Here is a 21,258-nt window from a genome sequence, read left to right as displayed (position 1 = left end):
TTTCCCTTTGTGTACTTCAGGGCAGTTCTCCACACGAGTGCCTCACAACGGAACTGCACCCGCCCGCGTGATACCTCACAATGACATGCCAGGCAGCGGGACCGGCTCTCCTGGGGCCTGTGGCACGCTGGGTGGATGTTAGTCCCCTGCCTTCGCCCACCCCAGATGATCACTTGGTTGCTGTAAAGCGCAGTTTATATATTTTTTGTGTAGCTTTCCCCCCCCCCCCTCCCTCCCCAGTTCCAAGCACTTCGAATCCTTTGAAGGCTGTATGACAACCTGACACAGTGCTTTTGTAACGTGAAGGTAAGTACGGCAGGCACCAAGGTATGGGATGAGGGTGTGAAGGATGTCGGCAGGTGTCAAGCCTGCTGTCCTCAGCCAATCCCAGAGTGTGGAGGGAATGCAAACACTGCTTCTGGGGTAATGGTCCTTTAGTGTTGCCTCTGCACTATACTTTGCCAGGTGTTCAACTGGAAGATAAGCAGAGAGTGAGCAAGATTTCCAGACTAACCTCCTGGGTTTGTTTTATTTAGGAGAACAGGTAGCAGCTGTAGTACATGTTGCAGTGTTTAATTTTCTATAGCACGCTTTTGTGGTTTGATTGGGGTTTTTTTTGACAGTGTATTATCCTTGTGTTCTAGTATATTGAAAGTGCAGGAAGCACAAATCAAGCGTAGGCTGGCACATCTACTGGTGTTTGCCAGAGCATCGTGGTCAAGTCCTAATACAAGCAAATAAGTTGTTTTTAGCCACCCTGTTCCCCAAAATTTGAGCTGAATAATTATAAACTTTCAGTTCAAACATATCATGTGATGATACAAGCTAATTAAAAGATAAACTTTCAAGAAAGATGACTTGGGGGCCTTCAATGCAATAGGAAATAGAAGGTGAAATGTTTTAGATGGGATATTTTATTTCGTTTGGCATCACGAATGTGGAAATATTATAAATGCAGAAATATGATAGTCAAGAGGGATTTATGGAGAGAAATGTGGTCTGGTGGTGAATTTCTAGATACATACATTGTCTTTTTTAACTGTTCCCACAGTTAAATTGTAAATGCAGAACTTACTGCGCTTTCCAGAACTGTTCATTAAAAAGCAGCACTGCCAAGTTCAAATGTTTTATTAAGTAAATGTTTGTACCTATTCTTCATAAAGGTACAAATTAGTAAAAATGGGTGCATGTTTGAAGGTACGTTTTACTTGTAATATTGTAATGGAAAAACGCTGCCCTTCAGAAACCCACATCTTTGAATACAAATTGTGTAGTCCTGCTTATGTGCTTATTTATGAGCATGTGTACATACAGTAGATGCTCATGTAGATTTTGTGGATGCAGTACTGATCTTGATGAAAAGGTGGCCCCAGCTATGTCAGTTACAGAATGAATTAGTGGCTATTCAGCATTATGAGAAAGAAAAAAGAAAACTAAAAATGACCGTATTTTTAAAAAGAACATTAATCACTGACCAAACTGAAAAAAAGCAGTTTTTATGTTAAAGCAATATACAAACCTGGAGTTCTTGGTTAGAAATGCTTCTCTTACAGGCACAGCCCTTTCCTGATGAGATTTGTTTTGCAGAGAACTTCCCTCAGTCCTTTGGTGAAACTGTGTTCCCTGCTTTCTATAATGGCTTGTTAGAGCACATGCAGCTCTGGAATGGAACAGAAAGCTTTTGAAACTTTCCTGCTCTCAAGAAATTTCCATAAAATCTACTGGCAACATGTCCCAGCCCCTTTCTACACTTTTCCATAAACGAAAGGGTAAGCTGCTGGGGTTATTGGTTTCTATTTTCGGTGAAGTGGCAGGGTGGTGTAATGTGTTTCAGCTCTGGAGCTGACTGTGATTTTGATTTAAGATTTTTATTTTATCAAGATTGTATTTTTATTTCTTTGGTTTTAATAGCTTCCTTGTTAAACCCTCATGAATTATTGGTGGTTGGCTTTGCAATTTGAGATTCTTATATGCACTCATTACACTCTGGCCTTTAGTTCAAACAATATTGCTTTCCATTGGACTCCATTCTTGTTTTTCTACGAAGGTCATTATCTGTTGGATCTTTGCCTCAGTTGTTGAAGAAACTGGAAAAAGTATAGTGACTAGTGTTAGAAACTGTAATAAATAAAAGAGCTTCGTGGGCACACAGTTGAATGCTATCCTGATGAATCTGGGCTGTTTCTTCTGCTACTGCAGATTTCCTGTCTCATGAGCAGCCAGTCAGTTCAAATAGATGATTCATGAGCAGTCACTCATTTTCGTGTTCCTTATTTTGTGGTATCCATCTTGAGAACCTCAGTTTGATTTGAAGAAATACAGAGCTTTTGCAAATGTAGGTGAAATCCATGTGCCACCCTTATTTTAAGCAGTCTCTGAAATAAAAAAAATGTTTCTGAGCAGGCAATGTCATTTGAGATACTTGTCATTAATATTTTCATACCTCAATTTTCAAATGTGTAAAATAGAGGTCAATAGAAATATAACATTGGCAAAAGGGACTGTTTGAGTAAATTCTTTCTTGTTCGTGAAGGATTTGGGTAGGCACATACATACTCTGGTTATCTTAGACAAGCCCATGAGTAGAATATTGATGAATTTGGGTTATAACATGTAATAAATAAGCTACAGATGCATGCTATGAACTGTGAAGGCAGTATTGAACAACCTATTAGTCAGCAAGCACCACTGGATGTGTGCTGGCCATGGTGGGAGTCATACAGAAAGACAGCAAGCCTTAGCTAAAGGGAATCTAATCAGTAAGAAGGCAACCTGTTCTTGAAATATTATTTAGGTGATAGTTCAGTATAGTTTAATACTTTTTAAAAACTTTCAGCAGCTTTTTTTTTTTCAGTTACATCTTAGTATGTATTATTAGTAGTAGTGTGCTTCCGTCTATATAATACTATATAATTTGTTACTTCAGTTAAACCATCTTTCCATTAATCCCAGTGACCAGTATCTCATATTAAGGGAAAAAGTGTAAAAAGGCTGTGAAGTTCTTGGTCTATTATATAATACTATATGCAGGATGATCAGTAATCTCTCTGATTCTTACTGCAGACTAGTTTAAAGTCTGTAAAGTAAGACTTGTCTCTGGTGTCAGTGGGAGCGACTGAATGTGAAGTATTTGGTAATTCTTGAATTCTTTTCATTTTGGGCCTGTGTGGCAAAAAAAAAGGGGGCAGAATCTATTTTCTGGATTGTTGTTATTGTCATGATGCTTGATCAAAGATTACCACTAAATAGTATAGACAGTTGTGTCACTGTTTGTACATGTGTCTTTATACAGATTCGTTGTCAAAAGCTGCTGGGCTGCTCATCTGCTGACTGCACCTGATGTTACTTGCGAGTTCTTACAGTCATTTCTCAACAGACTCGATAGCCACAGCAACCAAGTGTCGTTAGCAGTGTTAGCTAATTCTGCCTCTTTCTCCAGGGCATTCATTACGACACAGATTCCCAAACAGATCCTTGCAACATTTTATTGCTTAATTCTTTTTCTTGGTTTTGATACAGAAAAATAAGAGATTTTCTGCTAGGTTAGGTCAATCCAAGCAGCAGGCTCTGGGGAACTGTACTGTGGTAGTAGCTTGACCACCCTGATCGTGACATTGATAGAACAGAATGAGGCTCTGCATATCACTTAACTGCAGCACAAAGCCCTGCAATTTACTTAAGGTGCTGATGGAGGTAGGTTTACTCTTATGATGGACAGATGAGCCCTGCAAGTCTTGCTGTGGTCACTTAAAGTATCATCACACCCAGCATTACCCTGAGGGTTGCTCTGCCAGAATTAGGGTGGTCTAACATAGCTATCAGAAAAGACCATGTGCCCATCCTTCAGCTGCCACAGTTAATGTTTCACATTTAGCTCAAAGCCACCTTCAGCAGCAGAGCAAAGGGCAGTAGCTTTCCACTGGTGTAAAGGGCTGTGGGTATGAATTGCTTTTTGCCAGTTCGCTCTCATCAGGAGTAAAATGTGCAGGTGGTAACACTTGAAATCAGCACAGCATTACTACTGAAGGATGTTTCTGAAAGTGTTAAAAGACTGGTCTGTGCACTAGATCATCTCCAGTTTCCAGATATTTTCACTTCTGATGGCTTTGTTCTGGTGAGAGTGGCCTCTGGAACAAGGACAAAGCAGACAAGTCATAATTTACAGTACAGCAGCAAGGTCCAGCAGAGTACTCTCCAAAATACCTTAAAATGAAGCCAGCATAATGCAGAACATTGCAGCCAAGATCTCTGGGATCTTAGGGCCTGGGCTTAAAGCATACTAACATGTGTTTTGGGGGGATTTTTTTGGTTGCATTGAACTTGTCTAAATTAATTGATTCTTTTTTCCTGAAAGGGAGGAGTTTTTGTCTGGAGACTGTAGAAAATGTGCACACTCTTCTGGAGATGGTCTTCCTAAATGTGCAATTACAAAAATGCCTTCCTTTACCTATTGATTTTAGGAGAAGAATGCACTTTCCTGTTTCCTTCCTTTTCCTTGATTGCTGCTTCTCCTTCACCATCTGCCCAGCTGTCACCTTTCTAGATTGAAAGTGCTACAGGATCTTCCCTTCAGACCTCATCTGCTTCATTTTTAAGCATTTGCTAAAGTGGTTCAAGCAGTTCTTGGCAAGAGATTACTCCCCAGCCGTGTGACTTGGTGGATTTGTGGCACCTGTCTGTTGCTATTTCATCATGTGTTGCAAACTTTGTCATATGAGAGTGGAATTGCTGGTGGGAAGTATGGGCTTTATTAATGAGTTCTATTTCACAGCTAATCCATGTTTACTGATTGACGTGCATATGTATTTTAGTTTCACTTGTCCCGTCTTATATATCTGTTGCTATTTTCTGTCACACTCCTACCTTTTGCATTTTATGTACAGATCCAGCTGGACTAGGAGTTAGCTGTTGCTGAAAGAGGCAAACTGTCTCCCCTGCCCCAGCTGTATAGCATATGCTTACCACTTCCCTCTTGTGTCACTCAGTTGTTTATTATCAAGTAATATGTAAGAAACAAACCAATTGATTTAATGTTATTGGATCTAAAATTAATCTGAATATTAATTATAAGAATCCAGTATAATTCTCATTATAAGAACTTTTCTGTGAAGAAATGTGGAACTTGAGAAATTTTCTTCTATATTTTGGGCTTCCTAGCATAGAAAGTACAGATTCACTAACTGGTTTTACACATCACAGAGCGACAGAGCCTGGAAGACCCCCTGGAGATCATCTATTCTACCTTCTAGCTCAGAGGAGGGTCAGCTTGGGCAGTTGCGTTTTGAGTATCTCCCATGGATGAAGACTTCACAACCCCTCTGGCTAGCCTGTGCTAGTGTTTGACCACCCTCACAGTAAATATAGTTTTTTCTAATGTCTTAAAAAGAAGTGGTTTATTTTGTTTAAGGCATTTTTGTATGTTTAAGCTTATCTCACACTTACAGATTTTTCTGCTTGTAGATGATAAATGATTGTATGTTTTCTCTGTGCTTAGGTTTTTTGTTCCTAAACATCCCAAGATAAAATGAAGGAACTACAAATGCCACAACACACACGAGAACACCTTCTGGATAAATGGGTTTGCTACTGTGTGCATTTCACTGAGATCTCTATTGAGAGAACGAAACCCCTGTAAAGATCAAAGCAAGTGTTTCATTTTAGATAGTGAAAGCAATTCTTCAAAGTTTTGTTGTCCAAATAAAGACCAAGGAAGTGCAATATTACAGTCATAAATATGTAAGGTTAGTTTCCTGTAAGAAATTAGTACCTGTATCTTAGCTTATTGAATGCCATAATCCTGTTACAGCATTACTTATTGGAAGACTATTCTCGTATCATAGAATCATTGAATGGTTTGATTTGGAAAGGACCTTAAGATCATCTAGTTCTGACCCCAGTGCCATGGTCAGGGACACCACAATTAAAGTTCATGATCTACCTGTGAAACTACTGTAATTTGATCTGAATTTTCCTTTAAAATGGTCTGGGAGCTATAGTGTTAACAAATGACATCTTTCTTGTTGAGTTGAGGGAAGGTAATGCAACTGATAATACTCCATGCAGTGCTGTTGTCTGGCAACCTGATAACTACAGGTAAAAATTCTTATTCCTGTATGTACATAGGTATTACTAGTCTCCTTTCTGAACAATCTTTGCTTACTGGCTGTGGCTAATTATTTCTTGTCCTAGATCCAGAGGCCACCTCTGAATGAGGAGCTAGAAAGAGTCAACACAGTTCAGAAATCCCATTTATGTAATGCTTTTCAAATCCTTGTTATGATATTCAGAAAATAAATGATTAATTTATTTAATTACTGTGGCTTGTCTCTTTTATCATAATACTTGGGATTATTTTTTATTGTTTGCAGGATGATTTGCTTTGAGAATAGCTGATTTCTTGGCTAAATATAATTTTACTTTGTATATAGCTAGCTTAATGGTTTTCACAATCTGTATTTTGATAGCATTATGACAGTGCAGGTTATATTTATGCCAGTTAACAAATCATATAGTTTTCTGTGACTGAAAACAGACTGAGACATGCCCAACCTGTTGTACTGCATTCATTCAGGTGACCTGCCCCAGAAGTTATTTGACACATCAGCAAAGGAGTAATACTGAAAGCAACTGGATCCAGGTTTTATGATGTCTCCTCCTGCCTAGCCCCTCTAAACAAAATATTTTTCTACAAAAAAGAACTATCAGGTAGGATAAGAATTGTGTGGTATGAACGTACGAATCAAATGTCTGTACAAGGAGAAAGCAGTTGATGACTCACGATAGTGGATACACAGAAACATCATGGATAAGGTTTCTGCTCAGTAAGAAATTGTTAGGGAGAGAACTCAGCCATCAACACAAGAAAAGGGACTTATATGACAGAGAAGGTAGGGTGATTTATCTAGCTGAAATACTAACAAACTTGAAAGTGTTATGAGATAGAAGCTAAGAAAGAGATGGGATTGGACATCTCAGAATTGTCATTAAAATGCTCTAAAAGCAGAAGATGTAGTTAGAGATTCTTTGCCTGTTTCTCTTACTTTTCATTGTAAGTTGTCTCTGAGAAGGGTTTCATTAGAGTTTCAGCATGCTGCTAGCTTAGGTTGGGCCCTGCAGAGATTGTGTTAGGAGATCTTAAGGTGCCACAGCGCCAGACAGGAGCCTCTATGGGTCCTTTAGAGCCAGAGTTAGAGACAATGCCTCATATTCATCTGGAAGTCCTTAACAGGCTAGTTTTCATAGGCAGGAATGGGCCTAGATTGCAATGTTAACTATCTCAGAATGTGGTTTTATTTTTTTTAAGCAGAATTACTATACCAGGGTAATCTTAACTGTCAGACTGGGATGTGTATATTTTGCATTCTGCATTGTTTCCTTTTATGTACTGTTTGTCATTAACAGTCTTGGCATGACTGCTTCCCAGGTAGTAAATATATTCTGGTATAATTAAAGCAGTTCCACTTCCTTTGCAGGCAAAACCTCAGAGATGGTATCTCCTGAGAGGGATGTTGGAACTGACAAGAAGTTGCCAACTGCTATTTAACTGTTAACCAGTATGCCAGGTACCATCTTTCTGAGTCACTATCCCTGACCACCGCTGCATTAACATTCACATTGGCCTGCTCTGGTCCATAGGTAATTATTTTGGCAACTGTAAAAATTGAGTTATAAAAAATTACTGTTTTTTTCTTTTAGCTCATTACATATGTTCAGCTAAAAATAAAAGGCATTGGAGAAAGCGGTTTAAAGACTTGTGTTTCATTTATATGAAAATCCATGTAACAATATAAATAATTCTTAACAAGGTAGCTAGCTGACTTTCCGTAGCAAGGTATCTGTATGGGATGCACTTCTGAGGATGTACCAAATTAGCGCTGCTGCTGCAGCCAGTGGTCATGGATGTAAATTCATGGATGCTGAACTTGTTGCTGCCACTGTGTAAGCGGATTGTTTATCACAGAAGTTTTGGACAGGCACAGAAGCTTACTTCTATAATTAAAGTTGTAGCATCTGCACAATAGTTATACGCTTTAAATTACTGTTCCTCAGCATCACCTCCCTTTATTGATCTTCAAACCCGCAGAAAGTGAAATTGAAAATACAAGCAGTTCAGGAAAAAAAATCCATTAAGGCTTGTAAAGAGTACAGGATACTGCATGGTTTCTAATGCAAGGTCAGGGCTACAATATTTTTTCCTATCTCAGGAATGTTGTAAGAGGCATCTTAATACTGTGTGATAGAAAGGGACATAAATCTTTATGGAAAAAATGAAATTATGCTTTAGCAGCCTCTGCAGTAGAAAAGACATAGGTTGTAAAGTCTTTGGAAAGCCCTTCTCCCATGCCACCGAGTCATTTAAATCACATTATAGTCTTTGGGGAATATTAGAGCTGGAAAACCTAACCTGGCTATAACTTTGTGTAAGGGATAAATTAAACACAGCTATTGAGTGTTTGGAAAATAAAGGCCCAGTTTGCATTAACAAGGTTGAACTGGATGATTTTATTTCTTTTGGAAAAGCACTTGGATCCTTTTTTCTGTGTTTTACAGGAAAAACAGATAAAAAGGATATAATGTTCCAGGTGGCTGCTGCATTCTATATTTGAGCCTTTACTTGAAGAAAAAAAAAGATTCAGGAATAAGATTCTAGTACAAAGACTGGGGGTATACCTTGTTTATTTCCAGGACCAATATTATTAAACGGATTTGAAAGAGGACCATCCAAAGATGATTTTTATCAGTAACAGAAAAGCTTTCTTGAATGGAGTGCTTCACACCAAGCATAATCATACTGCCTAAACAGACCCTATTTAATGAGATGACTGACCTTAAATCTAGACGTAACAGAAACTTGGATTCTTCGGTTACTTTAATTTGATTACTTATTTTATTTATGTTAAACTCCTTTAGGAGTGAAATAGTAGAAAATGAGCCCAGGGAAGAGATTGGTCTGTACCCAACCTCCCAGTCAGCGCTGGCTATGACAGCACTGCATTGCTGGGGAGGAAAGATTTTTTGGATGTACAAGGACAGTGAAATGGCACTGCTGCCAGCCAGGTGCAGAGCAACTGGGACCCCTTCCGGGGGCCACAGGACATATGGTGGCCTCACCACACTATGGGGGTCCTGGGATTACCTCTGCAAGCTGCTGATCCTGGACTGGGTCCTTCAGTAGCATCACAGTGCTTTCCACTTTCTCTTCTTGTACCATGCTATGTACACCTAGGAAGTGCAGCAGGGAGTTTGGTTCCTTGGGCACAGTGAGGGGAAAAAAAAAGGCAGTGACTGGGGGAAAACAGGTTGGTTGTGGCAAGGTATTGTTGTGCTACACAGGTGGTACTGGGAATCCCAGGGTAGGAGCCCTGGAATGCTAACTGTTCTTTGGAGGCCTCATGGAACCCTCCTCCTGCAGCAGAGCCCAGCCTGCCCAGATGCAGTGGGTGGGTGGGCAAGTGGTGCTCAGCCACTGTCCTCCTGCACAAATGGGGATCAATGCAGGCTAGTCAAGGGTAGGAAAGATCAGGCTCTGAATGGGCAAACAAATCCATGTCCTGCACCACTTCCGAGAGAGGATCCATCTCTTGGATCCTCTTGCTTGCTTTGCCTTTCAAAGGATTGATGTATCCTTTCTGAATCCTTGTACTAAGCACCAGATAGTGTCTGTAGGTGTGGAGAAAACAGTCAGCAATGGCTTACAGTCAGCAATGGTATCTTCTCCACAGGTACAACCAATTTCTGTAAGAAGGGTGGCAGAGCTGAGCAAAGAGTGGAGCTGGGCTGCATGATGTGACCACTTTAGGAGTTACAGTTCTTTATGGTTCAGTTACTGAATTGTGCCCCTGTTTCTCTGTTAGGAGGCAGAAGTCTATTTCTATGAATGATCTGCATCAGGAAACGTGCTATACTATAGGTACCGTGTCTAGGGAGAGCTTTCCAGACAGGCTTTGCAGGGAGAGGTATGATTAAACTGCTAATGTGCTTTATATCAGTTCCTGTCCTTTTGTATGATGCTGCTCATACCAAAGTCAGTGGGAGAATTCAGCCATTTAAATGGTGCTTTCACTGACATGTCTGGCACTCATTTTTGTTGTGTTGACCTGCCTTCTGCTTTTTGCCCAGAGGCCACCTAGCTGCTGGTTGGTGAACATCCTCAGGTGCAGTAAGCAGACAGCACCCAAGTCTAAAGGAGCTTCTGACAGTCCAGCAGTTTCATGGTCAGTCTGGATGGCCCCATAAAGCTGAGGTCAGGTCATGAGCAGAAAGCACTATAAATCTTCCGGTCTTACTGAACGGTTTATGTTTTGCACTTACTTCATGGGAGAAAGGAGCAGTGTGGGAAGGTGGTACTGGCAGCATCACCTATGATTTAGGGTTGTCAGGGGGTCTGAAGGCTGTATGAAGACTGCTGGCACAAAGTCTGGGAATTGTACAGAGCTTCAGGCATGTCCCCGCCTTATGCAGAGCTGGAGAGCAGCCTGAGGGCTGTGACAAACCAGTCAGACTCAACTAAAAGTGGAACTATTTATGGGTGGTTGTCTGTTTTCTCTTGTGACTCGTGGATGTTGTCTCTTGCTCACTGAGGCTCTGAGCCCTATCAGTTTGCACTTAAATATAGCTTTCCCAGGTTTTCAAATCTGGTGTTTTCCCAGAGGAATGTCTAATCCTGGCATGTAGCCTCCTTCTCTTTTATTGTACTGAAAATCATCTCGTTCACTGAATGTTGGTAGGTGTGGCAGATGACCAGCAGCCCCCTCCTCTCTGTGTTCAGGTTGAGGGCATAGCGGTTCATTTGAGCCTACCTTTTCTGATGCCTTATGCCTCCAGTTTCTTCATCACAGCCCTTGCCATGATCCTGAAATATCTTGCCAAGTAGAGAGCAGTGGAAGAGATTTGCCTTCCCCGCAGTCTGAGGCAGGTGGTACTGGGAATAACAGAAGCAAGTGCATGTAGAAAGGGTAGTGTTGTGGCATGTGACGCCTACATGTACCCAGTTCTCATATATCTTTCTGTCACGGACAATGCCTAAGCGCATGTGCCAAAGCTGTCAAGATCAAGTGCTGTTTTTGCATGTAATCTTTAACTTAGTCAAATACTGTGCTTGCAGGGAAATTTTATGAAGAAAATCCCAAAGGATTAGACTAAATAATATCCATAAGTGACATTTTAAATAGAGATGTACAGCATTTTGTTTAACTTCATAATTACTTACTGATATAGATACTGTAAAACACAACTTTATTGCATTTTTTTTAGTAAGAACTTAATTTTCCACCTCTGAAAAAACTTAATTCTGTATGATTCCACTCTCAAAGCAAGCCTTACACTCACATACTTCTTTGAATCATTCAAAACTGCAGTACATTTATGCATTTGTTACTGCAAGTGTGCTGTGGCTAATGACTAATGGCTAATTCAGCTGTTGTCTCCTAAGTTCTGTTACTGTCACTTCAGGTCAGAGAGATCAAAGGTCTGGTATTTTAAGGAATTTGGCGCTTCTAGATAAAAACATTCTGCATTCCATGCATGTTCAGTCTCTAAAGATAAATAGGGAGGAATATGGTAAGCCCCTGCTATCTCTGTGGAAAGGATAGTCAGAATGTAATTTGTATAATTACCTTGCATGGTAGTTTGCATTTGTTAGTATACCTTTATTTTTCTTTTCTAATTGTTATAAAGCCTTTCATAGTTATTTTTTGTACTGAGTATATGAACATTGATGCCTGCTGCTGTGAAAATTTTGTCACTGGAACAACTGCTTCTTGAACACTTGAGTTCTTCAGGCAGAGTCCTATCAATGATTGTAGCTTTTGGGGCTTTAAACTGAAGTTATTCTAACATACGGTAATGTTACTTGATAGTTTCCTCTGGGAATCCCACCCACTGTGTTAGCTGCAAACAGCTATACGAAGAATGCTGTTCTCATGGCTCAAACACTTGTAATGCTGTCCCACCCAAACTAACCTCAGCTCAAGAATGATTTCTAATCCACAAACGAAATAAGCAATGGATTTTATGTTACTGTCCCTCTGATTTAAACCTACTTCTTCCAAACAAGTTAGCATTTAATTTTCTTTATTCTACTCTTAACAAAAATATAATCATATAATTATAAAAAAGACAGGTGTTCAGTCTGTTATTGTACAAAAGAAACACATCACTAATTGCTCTGAATTCTGTTAGTGCAATCAGATGGAACATGGAGTGTTTAAGGATACATTTTTCTAAGTGAAGGAGAAAACTGGCTCACATCAGGTGAAACATTAATGGCAATTTCACTAAAATAAAATCTTGGTGCTGCAGTTCTTTCTAGCTGCACTGTAGTTTTTAAACTAGAAACCATCCTAGCAATTCCTCCTAGCATGGTAGCAGGACTGTTTGTAAAAAGCATCAATTTCATCATGCACGTGCATGGATCGAAAAATTCCAGAAGTGTCCCAAGTTAACCCATCATGATAATGAAGGATTTTTTATTTTATGAGAATCTCTGGGTAATTTCCTCTGTAATGCTTTTCTACTCATTTCCATACTGCTGCTGCTAGCATTCTGTACCAGATGCTGTTCTGTGTGCATGAAAGCAACAGCTTCCTGATCGTTTTGTGACTGAAAACTTGTCTACCTTTCCTAAGTGTACAGTTGGTCCAATAAAATCTGTTTCACATTTCTTCAAATCTCACTCCTTTTCTATCACCAGGCCATCCCTCTGACATTACTATTACAGACACCTTTACATGCTCTGTGCCCCAGATGCTCCATTTTTTATTTTTCTTGAATAGGGTGCTGCCGTTATTTGTGCTAGGTGTGGTTATGCAGGTGTGTGACATGGATTCAGTGCTGTCTTATTCATCTGATATCTCCACCTCTTGGGGAATCTGACAGCATTTATATTCCTGTGGAAAATCTGTAAAAGTGGGGTCAGATAATTTTACTGTGGTGTGCTGGCCTCATTGTCTATGCATACATAATCAGAGAGAGAGAGAAGGCCTGTTCCAGTTCAAAGGAATAATAGGCATCTGCCTTCTCTGTAGAATTAGAGAGAAACCTAGGTAAGAAAAAGATGAGCTTGCTATCAGCTGGTAATATTGCTGTTCCTCTCCCCTTGCATACAGCAGCAACCAGACGGATGGAGGCAGTGGCCCTTCCCCTGCTTTCAAGGGAACTTTGCTCTGTCCTGGGCAGTCTAGGTGTTTGACAGCTTTAGGTTGGTGTCTGAAGCTGCAGGTGGGATTCTGCTATTTAAATACAGCCTTTGGTGCCACCTGAGATGCCTTGGATGCCTATAGGTGTCTCATCAGCCCCCTATGTCACCACTTCTTGGATGACTAAATAGGACTGGATACCAATGTGTATGTTATTAAATCCTTTTCCTGTGTCTCAAAACATGTGCAAGGACAAGAGCAGTTTGAGGTCACCACCACTGGTTTTGTTGCCTGGATCCATTCAGCCATCTGCTTTTGGCTCTTGTTCTCATCATACTTGTGCTGTGGTACAGGTTTATGCTTGAACAGATACACTGGTGGCCAAAAAAGGTAATGCTTTGGCTATTTTTGCCCTGGCATCCCACTGCTCCCCTTAGTGCTAAAGCAGGCTGCTTTGGAATCAGCTCAACAGTGGTGCTGGAGCAGCAGACCCAGTAGGAACACTGAAAAGAGCAAGGAAGTGTCTGGTCAGCTGGCAGCTACCCTGTGGCTCAGCGCTGTCACAGAAATGCCTGGTTGGGCACCCACTTGGCCCTGCAAGTTGTTTTGTCTTTGGCTCCACGCATCCAAAGTAACGGAGCTGCTCTAGAACAAAGTGGATCACAACTGCCACACACAGCAAATACCATCTGAAGATCAATCATGCACAGTCAAAGGAGCTAGGCCTAAGAAGTTAAATTCTGGGAAAGATTAAAGAATCAGAAAGCACACTGTTTTGAGGATGCATTGTGACACACATTCTCTGACAGAATTCTTGCCCTAGAGCCCCTGGCAATCTGCAGACCTCCCCAGACTAAACCTAAGAGTTCCTGTATATAAAGACATGACAGGCTCTGAAGGAAATCTGGACCTCTGTGAAAAGCCTCTTTGTGCCAGTCTGCAAGGGCTAGACAATTCTTAGGCAGCAGAACGGTGGACAGGCACAACTCCTCCAGTGGTCTGGCTCTGATGGAACAGCAAGTGGCTGTCTCTGCTGGTGGTTCTGAGACCCCCACCCTGCAGCAGAGGGAGACTAACAGTTACTTGAGCATTTGGCAAACATAAAGCCTTACGTAGCGCTTAGGGCTCACTCTCCCTGGCCTCTTTCTGCCTCTCCTGGTGCAGGAAGGTGGATGGTTTCCAGCTGAAACAGTGAATGGAAAATTCCTGCTAAGGAAGAAAAAGTAGAGGCTTGACTTTGGTGAAGACTGTAGTGATGGGCTGGGGCCAAAACGAGAAAGGCCAGGGCATGGGCTGGTGCTGTCCCACTGTGCCTAGTACATATGAAGGATGCAGAGATGCTTCTGCTGCTGTCAGGCTGTGGGGGTGTGGAGCGAATCAAGGATCCTCACTGCTTTCTGTGGTTGTTGCCTTCTCACTGCACCAAATGACACTCAGGAAAAAAGCAGAGCTCAGCACTGAAACCAAGCTGGGCACGGTTTGTGTTGGAGAGGAGGTCCCTTAAGGAGAATGCAGAGAGCATCTGAATTACTTCACCACCCACAGAAATACTCTACAAATAAAGTTGTGTCATGTGGGAATGGTGTAATCTCGAATGTGTATCGGGGAGAGCACCCAAAAATTAGTGTTACATTAATTATTAATGACAGGTTTGGCTGAATTTAAAAGCATATCCTAAAGGTGAAAAGCAATCTTAAGATTAGCAGTGTTTCTGGATCAGCCTTAGGACTTGTAGGCTTCTTCAGGCATTGTTGAGAAGATTTTGTTTTCCTTTATATGTGGGTAACGTTTCTTTCCTGTTGCTAGTGTTACACTGCCTCTGTTTATTGGTTGCTATTCCTAAAAACAAATACAGGCTTCAGCTTTCGTGGGAAAGAGATGTGGAGTGAGGAAACAGAGGAAGGCCCTTTGGAAGATTTGTGGCATTTGACAGTGTTACAAATGAGGCCAACAGATATTTTAAAAAGAGCTATTAAAGTTTATTTCTGGCCTCTGAAGAAGCCCTTACCCGCTTGTTCTAAGGCTTGGGATGTTCTGCCTGTTGTGTTTCTCCCTTTGCCACGGACTTCATCTTCTGCAGGTTCCAGTGGAAGGGTTCATAACATACTGTTTGTTTCAGTCCCTTCTTCTGAGATCTTGGTACAGCTTTGCACTTTACATCTTTATAAATAAATCAGTTTTCATAAATGAATCAGCTATTGTTTGAGGTGGGCAGAGTATTTTAATGGCATCTAAGTTAAAAATCACGATCTTTAAATGTTTTGCTTGGGGTTTTTTGCCCTGCTGTAGTTACAATTCATGTCCAAGGACGTATAAAGAAGAAATAGAACAAAAAGCCTCGCTGAGCTGCAATTGTAACATATATCCTCATTATTATTATTCGTGACTCTTGTAACCACAGGATGGAGGAGTCACGTTCTTCTGCAGCTGAGGTCTCGGCACTGCCGAAACACAAGACTGAAATAGCCCAAAGCTTTTACCTGACGAGAAGTAACAAGTGGAGGTATGTAATGGAGCACAGGGAAACAGCAAAATGTTAGGACGTGAAGAGATGTGTATGTGCCCAGACCTTGCTGGTCATCTCAAAGCTGTTCCCTGCACATCTTGCCGCAACACTCCTGGAGGCAGACTCATTTGCAGCACAACAACCTCTATATTTATCAGTGTGGTGGGCTGTGGACATCTCATAATATACATCCCAGAGCCTGCTGTAATGCTTTTGCCTATTATATTTTAATAGTTCTTTCTGTTTTGTTAAGAATGCACAATTGAGGCTTTTCTGATACTTTTTGGCAAAGAAGACCCCTTTGGGCTCAGTCCCATGCTGGGAGGCATCCAAGGTTTTGCTTTACTCTCTTTTTTGGAGTGAGACCTCCAGGAGCAGTCATGCACCTCATTCCACACTTAAAATAGCAAAGCCCTTTCTGTGGAAAAGCAAACTCTCACAGTTCCTGAGGAAAATAATGCTACTGAGTAGTACCTTGTGGGCTTCAGTACCATGCATATGACAGGAAGGACACGCTTCAAAATACAAAAGCAAGAATTTAAGGATTTCATAAGAAAAAGCTAACAAACAGGACAGGTTAAACACAAGTAAAAGCATCTCCCCCTGGCCAGTGCCACCAGCTTGGCTGAAGTCAGGTTGAGTGGCAGGGTTGGCTACTGTAGGAGGGCAGAAGCCTTTACCCAGAGGTAGAGGATGTAAATGAGGTAAAGGAGTGCCTGGGATAGTGGGGTCCCTGGCTCAAATGTGTTTATTGAATCCCACCCAGACAGTCCAAGTTATGTGTGCCAGGGAGTTTAAAACATACAAACACTTGAAACAAGCGCAGTGATGAAGGGAGGAGGGTGGTCTTGCTGGTAACTGTGCTCTTGTGTTTGGTAACTTCCAAAGACATTTGCATCCCTATCAAGTCATATACTTGCTGAAATCCACCCTCTGCTGCACTCCCCTTCCTCACATCCCTTGTCAGGACTGTTTCTGGTCTGATGCTGACAGAAAGTTGCTAGCTGGTGATTGCTACTTCAGGGCAAGGACATGATTTTATATTTCATAGTGAATGTTTTGCAGGATGTGCTAAAATTAAGTTTCGTTCCCAGCTAGTTTTCCAAATCATACTGCTTGGTTTGCTCTCTTTTTATTCATGCTCACAGCGTCATATTTCAGACTAGATTTAAACTCTGAGTTTGCCAGAGCTTGGATACATTTGCGTTTTAAATATACATTGTTCCTTTTGACAGTAGTTACAGCATTTGTCAGTTCATGTTCACAGAGTTCTAAAACATACCTACTGTCCTGGGCCAGGCACAAGCTGTACGGTTGAGGGACTTTACTGCTCTGCATTTACATCCTGTCGAGCCCAATGGCATTTGATCCTGACAGAGTGAGCCCTTTGGTACCTCTGTGCTATAAATAATATGTCGTCCTGTACCTGGTAAACGTTTTCAAGATAAGTCTGTAAGTGCTTGAATCAGAAGTGCTGGGTTATTATGTTACACTTATGTTATAATGGCATAATGTAGCCAATACACTTAAGAAGATCCTTGTTCTCACACGGTTGGAAATTTCTCTGGAAATGCTAGCAAGGATTTATTTTCTGAAATGCAAAGTCCATGTACGAGTTCTTTCCCAGCAAGGACAGACTCCAGTACTGCTCTCTTTTCAAATGCTTGGCCTCTGCAGGTCACCTCCAGCTAGATACATCAGTGATTTATTAAAGGTTTTCGTTGCTCCCTCATTTTCTTCTGACAGTAACTCCAAAAAAGGATTTTTTTAGAGTAGGAAAATTGTTTCAATCATCTTTTCATTCAGTTTTGTGGTCTCTTTCTTCATTTCAGTGATTAAGGACTTGGCAGGGCTGGACTTCTTTTTTGGTTTGGAAGATAGCTTTGGAACATCCCAAAATAAATGATGTCCAAAAGTTTCCTCTTTGTCTGCTGTGATTTCAAAGCAATTTTCATGGCTCAGTTCAGGACTGCCTAATAGAAGAAAATGGAGCAATAATTACTGCCTGCAGAGCTTCTAGCACAGCAGTTATTTAACTAGCTGCAAAATAATATTAGGAACTGGCAAATGTCTCTTAGAAAATTTCTCATTCCCTGAAGAACTGTGTACTTTGAACCAAACTCTTTTCCTTAACTGGGCAGGTAATTCCTGTGGCAGTCAGGAGTCAGTCTGGTCCAGCGTGCCTGGTGGGGGATGAGCAAGGACACCCTTTGCAGTCCTGCCTGTCGTAGGTGTGAAGCTCATCCATGTCAACACTGCCCAGTGCGCTGGGTGTTGTGGCTCCCCATCACTTATGGAGATCTTATCCATGTGCTCCTTTCAAACACTCCCAGTGACTAAAACAAAGGATCAGAGTAGTCAACCCACAGTTCTCACTAGGTTCAGACCTCAGTCTTGGCCCTGCCTGCACAAGGTGCACAGAGGGCTGCCCACACGGGAGAAGTGTCTCAAGAGGCACCCCAGCACATCGCTTCCCTGCCAGCGGCACACGGAGCAGGGTGGCTAGGCAAAGCAGCCGATCTCTGCCCCTGGGGCAGCCCCACTACTGCCTGCTCCAGGAGGAACTCAGAAAGGGAATGAGAGGCTTCAGTCAAGATGATTTAAAATCATTAGCTGATACAGCTTTAACTGTACCTTGTGATAGCCGACTTCATCAGGCTGAATTTTCATAAAATGAGTTTCAAAATGTGGAGTGGCACAGAGTGAGATGCCCTGGGCAGCACAAATGGGCCTCAGATGCCACAGCTTGCAGAACCTCTCCTTCAGCCGCAGAAAAACAGACACTGCAAAACTAACTCATAACTAAAGTCTTTTGTGGGTATAAAACTTGGTAATTGATTTTGTATTCTAATAAGAGCTATTCATTTGCTCAGAATTAAAAATGTAGATATACGTAAGGTTCATAACTATGTTATCACTGTGACTTTGTTTTAGTTAAAAGCCCAAATCCTTGTCATTTCTAGGAAATAAAACCCCACTTAGTAGTAATTAAAAGTTATTTAGGATTTCAGCACATAAAAAACTCTACATGTTTTGTAAAATAGGTGGCTAATGGTAATCTTGTAAGCCCAGTGGTGCTTTCAAGACGGTCTAAGGGCATGCTTGTGATGACAGGTATAGCAAAACGTGGTCAAGCCTTCTCTTGGCCATAGGCTGTCCATCTGTGGTTGGAAGCTGAATACTGCTCAGGGCAGAGAGTGTGCTGCTATGCAGCTTCTGTATTGCAGCTGTCTTGCAGCTGGAGGGATCAATGCCAAAGCATTTCAAGCCTGGCCCCTGCCTCAGCCTTGGTAACCACCCATGTCCACGTGTGATCTGGGAAGGCAAAAAACCCCCACAAGCTGCCAAGTCTAGCCTATGGAGGAGTTTAATCAGATGGAAAGTGTTTATTGGGTGGGAAAATAGGACACGCAATCCATAGCACAGGTTTCTGCTGGTGCTATTGGTGTCCCAGGGGGTGCCATTATCCCAGTAAAGATGTTAATGAATGGTGTTTTCCAGCAGAGAGGGATTTTATTAACAATTGTGCAATCTTGTATGTAAAACCTTGAATTCTACTTCTAATTAGGGAACTTCTTAAGGGGTCAAGTACAAGGCATCCACATTGATCATTTAACAAGAAAAGACAAAGAAACAGTGACATGTACCTTATTGTTTGATATAAAGTGAGGCAAATAAATATAAAATACAATGATGGTTTATGATAAATTGTGGGGGGGGGGGGGGGGGTTATTTATTTATTTTTTTAATTTCTTGTTTGGTTTGCATTCATTCCATATTGGGAGCATGCTCAGAGTACTAAGGAGATACTTTTAATTTTAGTAAGACAAAGCTGCATCTTCTCCCACTGCCTACCCTTAAAATGAAGACTTACAAAGAAACACTCTTTCAACTGGGAACTATTTTCATAGAGTAGTGAATGCTCTCATTTTTCAAGTGTTTCCAAATTGTCTTTGTCTAACTACTGTATAATTTCACCCAATAAATAATGTCCATATGATGGAAGATGTTATTTTTTTCCCCTACAGTATAGAGTAAACCAAGTTACTAAAACCAAGCAAGTTACTCAACTTTATGTTGTGTTAACATAGGATTCCTGTTCCCTATTCTAACCACTAACTGATAAACTTGCTGATAAAATATTCTATAACTGTACAAGCATTAGGTATTAATGTGTCTAGCCACAAACCTATGCCAATGTATACCATATCAGCTTTTCAAATGAGAATGGAACAGCACTGAAAAAATAGCCATGAGTGAAAGAAAGAAACAGACTGAAAAACAGAAACAGAAAACAAGTTGTACTAGGAGTGACTTTGACTAGCAACTTACGCCTGCCCTTGCAGAGGATTGCCTTGCGGTGTTGGCCAAAAGTCTGTGTCTTCAGAGGTATTTCTGTTGTTGATGGTTTTCTTTTTTCCAGTCTTCTTTGGTGCAGTTAAGAGAGTTATGTTGAGAGGGTAAATTGATTAGTATAATTGCTCATTAATGCACTCTTATTTAATGTACTTTTAGAGGTTATATTCTTCAGAATGATGCTAAATTATGGTGGCTTCAATTAATGTAACTGCAGCCAAAGGGATGTCAGCATTTCTATTAATACAGTTCAATTTTCTGGGGTTTTATAATGAAGCTATAAAAAAACCACTGAAACTTAAGATACACGGTTTTCATGTATTTTATGCACACAATATTCCTTTGATTTTGATCTAATCAATAGGTATATCGAATCTAATGAGACAAAAATAGAGTGGAAGAAATCTACTGAAGATACAGATGTCCCTGTCTGTGGCAGAGCGGTTGGAACTAGATGATCTTAAGGTCCTTTACAACCCTAACTATGACTCTGTGATTCTATCTCAATTTGTAGAAATGGAGGTACACTAAGGGTAATACACTGCTTTCTCTTTAGGTTAAATAGAAAGAAAAGGACAGAGAATGATAACACAGGGGCACTCAGATGGACCTGTGGCACTGCAGGAGGTGGGCGTTTTGCTTGGAGAGTATATTGCACCCCAGGTCGTGTATTTATCATGATTGCTTCAGTCTACCCCTCTTGTTTCCTGCACCTAGTGGCCCTTAATTCTGTGTGGCAAAATAGCCTTGTGTTCCTGAAGATGTGCTACAGTCCCTGCCACAACAGGACTTTAATTCTTGGGGGAGAAGGAGTGTGCACACAAAGGCAGCTGAGCTTGGAATAAAAATAAGCAATCTAACATTAAAATCACATCCCAAGCTATCACATCCAAGGGTAGAAAATGCTGTATGTCATGTGTGTCATTGTTCCATCCGTCCCGTCCCGTCTCCCCCTTTAAAATTGTGCTAGGGCTGATTTTGAATACTTTTGTATAATGTAATTAGTTCATAACAAAGATAACTCCAAAGCACTTAGATTTCAGTAAAAGAAAGGAAAATGAACAATCTAAATATGTCTGCCTAGTGTACTGAAGTCTTTCAAAGGTACTGCCAAAGGAGTTGTAGATAAACTCAACCCAAGTTTTTAGAGAAATATAATAATTTCCCTCACAAGAGGAACATACAGAGAGAAAATGTTTATTTAATATGTCTTTTTATATATTTTCTCCTCAGATTAGAGATAATGAAAATAGTAAAGGG

The 21,258-nt window shown here is 40.9% G+C and overlaps 1 long non-coding RNA gene across 3 annotated transcripts; it reads left to right on the top strand.

Moving 5' to 3' along the window:
• Positions 1 to 1,591: 1,591 nt before the first annotated feature.
• On the top strand, positions 1,592 to 7,638 carry LOC115946675 (uncharacterized). Of its 3 annotated transcripts, none has more exons than XR_004080731.2 (4): positions 1,592 to 1,769; positions 5,200 to 5,354; positions 5,495 to 6,705; positions 7,473 to 7,638. It is a non-coding gene; the product is annotated as an uncharacterized lncRNA (long non-coding RNA). The 3 variants fall into 3 exon arrangements; XR_004080732.2 differs by lacking the exon at positions 1,592 to 1,769 and having other exon boundaries at positions 3,260 to 5,354; positions 5,495 to 5,741; positions 6,572 to 6,705; XR_004080730.2 differs by lacking the exon at positions 1,592 to 1,769 and having other exon boundaries at positions 3,260 to 5,354.
• The last annotated feature ends 13,620 nt before the right edge of the window (positions 7,639 to 21,258 follow it).

This window comes from Melopsittacus undulatus, chromosome 3 (assembly GCF_012275295.1).
Source record: "Melopsittacus undulatus isolate bMelUnd1 chromosome 3, bMelUnd1.mat.Z, whole genome shotgun sequence".
NCBI lineage: Eukaryota > Metazoa > Chordata > Aves > Psittaciformes > Psittaculidae > Melopsittacus > Melopsittacus undulatus.
Note: the sequence above shows the minus strand (reverse complement) of the source record. Positions and strands in the feature narration are given on the sequence as shown.